Source organism: Sycon ciliatum, chromosome 7 (genome assembly GCF_964019385.1).
Source record: "Sycon ciliatum chromosome 7, ocSycCili1.1, whole genome shotgun sequence".
NCBI lineage: Eukaryota > Metazoa > Porifera > Calcarea > Leucosolenida > Sycettidae > Sycon > Sycon ciliatum.
The window spans coordinates 23,766,732-23,770,290 of record NC_088649.1 but is presented as its reverse complement, the minus strand read 5'-3'; positions in this window follow the sequence as shown (position 1 = coordinate 23,770,290).

Below are 3,559 nucleotides of genomic sequence, written 5' to 3'. Positions count from 1 at the left end.
AAAACTAAATTTGCAGCCTCTTTTGCGGTCGGACAGGATACGTATTTTAGGAGACTGTAAAGTTATGCAATGTGCTCCACAGGCAACCATGCATTTGGCGTCCTCATTGGCTCAACAGGTCAATGTATTACTACAAAAAGGCCAGAAAATCCGATTACTCTTTGGTCTTTCCATAACCTTGAACCTTCCAAGTTGGAAGGCTGTCGGTTAGCGCTACGGAGATGTGTTGAAGCTAGGTGTCAGGACGTCGAATGTCTCAGTACTCTGTCAGTTTTGTGCCTAGTTGTTGCACTTTCTGACTGTATATAGTATCTAGTTACAGTGGTGGAGAGTTACTCTTAACTCGTTTCCATTATGTCCTTTTCCTTTCTACTGTATTAAAATCAACTAATTTTCGCTGGTGATTTAATTTCGCTGATTTCGCCGCTTGGTACCAACCGGCCAAAGTAAATTGCAGGCCAAAGTTTGTCATAGAGGCAAATGATGCATGATTGAGCAATGGATGCATGTGAGAGCAAAAAATACCGATCGATTTCTTTTTGAAAACTCAAATCGGCCAAAGTTTAATGACGGCGAAAAGTTTCGTTTCGAGATCGGCCAAAGTTTCTAATCAGCCAAAATTTCTTGATTTACAGTATAAGGAGATAAAAAGAAAAGAAGGAGCAAATCAAAAGTATATGATAATAGAGAAATGACCATCCGCAATAAATTCTGCAAATACTTTTGCCTAACTCATAATATTCAAACTGATTGAAACGTTTTTGCAATACAATGATGTGGCCAATCAACGGAAAAAAAACATTTCCATCAGTTATTATAACATGTACGATGAGCTAGGCAAAAAAAAGCATAAAAGCATAGCGTAGGGCCCTGAGCTTCCAAGCTCTCTCGTTTAACAAAGGGAGAGTTTTGGGACGGACTCTGCCTCCGTTACGGATGGACACCGGCCAGGGTACCGTCACACTGCTCTTGCGGCCAAGAGGCAAGTGTCGCGCATTCCCTGTCGTGCCCCTATGGAGGGTTTCCCTCCATTAGACACAATGGTATTCGGGACGTCACGGCCCGGCTGCTGGACGAGGTGTGCACCAGTGTGTCCATCGAGCCCTTGCTGCAACCGCTGACGGGGGAGCGTCTTCGCTTCCGGACCGCAAATGTGGAAGACCGTGCCCGGTTGGATGTCGCTGCCAATGGTTTGTGGGGCAGTCGTTTTGAGCGTACACTTATTGATATACGGGTTTTTAATCCTCACTCACGCTCAAATCGATCTGCACCACATACTATTGTGTATCAGCGACATGAAAAAGAAAAGAGAAGGCACTATGAGGAGCGGGTGAGGCAGGTTGAGCAAGCCTCCTTTGTTCCGGCGGTCATGTCAGCCAGTGGCGGAATGGGTCCAGCATCAACAGCACTGTACAAACGAATTGCTCATCTGTTGGCGGAGAAGAGGGGTGAGCATTACTCTCATGTTATGGCATTTGTTAGATGCAGGATTTCCTTCAGCCTTCTGAAATCCTGTATCATGTGCATTCGCGGTTGTAGGCGTTTAAATTTTGGTTTGAAATTTGCACCCTCCTGCGGAGCCCACGCTGCTTTGGCAGTGGCGGAGGCTCGCTTGCCGACGTAACCGTCGGAGATCATCATGAACAATGGACTGACTAATTATTCACTTGTCCTGTCTTTATAAATAACATGTTATTGCATATGTTCTTGGTTTAGTTTTTGGCCTTTTTCGTGCTTTGGAGTTGATAACATTTTCCTCACTATCGGAGCTGTGAGGCATGCGGCCAAAGCACTTTTCGGTGCCTATTACCACCCTCGATATCTGGGCGGCCCCGGCGGCCAAATCGTCGGGATGGTTGGCAGATATGCAAACTGTACGAAAGCACTTCCGTTCCTGAGCTGCTAGAAGCATGGAGTTGTAAAATATGAACTACTGCCTGGTTGGAAGTCAACCCTGTTGTGCGGGCAATGTCTTGTGTGCAAAAAGTAATGAATGGCGCCATTCCATTGTCGTTGACCAAAAGAGGCAGCTTGTTGGGCACTTTACACAGTTACACTTGTGAACATAAACTCACGTCCATGCAATTCCGGATACCGACATACCAGCATGCAGTCACGGTGCAGAAAGCATGCAAGTCGCGAACTTGTAGTGCGCAAACCCACAACCATCGCAGCCGCCGCCACCACCCGGCGCAACCACAACCACCACAGAGCAAACAAAGATGTTAGTGCCCGTGAAATTTTTCTCGTAGCAATTTTGATCCAGAACACAGTGAACCGCAACTAGCTCTACATTGCAGGGAGAGCAATTATATAGAGAAAGTGGTGTGTGCTTCATTGATGGGGATGACCAATGGCTGAATACTATCGCATGTACATTGTGCAATGCCGGTGAATGAGTGTGTGTGTGTGCAGGGGGAGCGAGAGAGAGAGAGAGCAGGGGAAGGGGAGGGAGGAGAGGGGAGGCAGGGGGAGCGGGAGGAAATAAGCAAATGCCACTAGGGGGGGGGGGGGGGTACACGCAGCTAAGTGGCCAGCGCGACTGTGGAGGCTGCTCACCGCCGGAATACACAGCAAGTGGAGCGTCTATCCCGTGCCAACATTGCCATTTTACCCACAGTGGGAAATGATCTAGCAGGGGGTTCTACTCATAGTGGGCAATGATCTAGCAGGGGGTTCTACTCATAGTGGGCAATGATCTAGCAGGGGGTTCTACTCACAGTGGACAATGATCTAGCAGGGGGTTCTACTCATAGTGGGCAATGATTTAGTAGCGAATTCTACCCATAGTGGGCAATGATCTAGCAGGGGACTGATCGTGCAAATAGAAAAACACACTGTGAGCGGCTTGAGGCTTATAGCAGATAGCTACGATGAACACAGCGAACTAACCTATCTATCTAATTGTTATAGAAATCTGTAGAGAGCCCTAGAACGATATGAACATGGAGGGAGAAATCATGGAGAGCTAACAAAGTTTGGGCGCTAGCTGGAGGCGCATTCAACTGAAGATTTGAATCTAGTAGATAGCTATACGATGAATACAGAAAACTAGCCAATCTATCTAATTGTTATACTCAAGTAGAAATCTGTAGAGAGCCCTACAAGAATATGAAAACGGAGGGTGGAGTAACTTCACGGAGAGTAAACAAAGTTTGGGCGCAAGCAGGAGGCGCATACAATTGAAGAGTGGAGTCTGTCAACCGTGCCCTCCTATTGCACTCTAAGTATACGTTCTCTGGCACTAAAGAAAGCAATTCAGTAGATAATGAGTGGGAAGAGAAAATGCAGAGTGTGATTTGGTGCTGTGTTCAGATCCTAACAAGCGGGGGGGGACCCATTAATATGTCTCCTAAACTATTGATAGTTGATGCGGAGTATTCAAGAACGAAATTGTCTGTTCTGCACACTCGATGCACATGATATGAAGTTTCAAGGTCAACGTTCGCGAATCTAACCTGAGTCCTCCGGAGACAAAGCTGCCGGTAACAGTGTCCTTGGCTTTGAATTAGGAGGAGGAGCAGAACATTAAATAGAAACGTTGGGGGGAGGGGGGTTC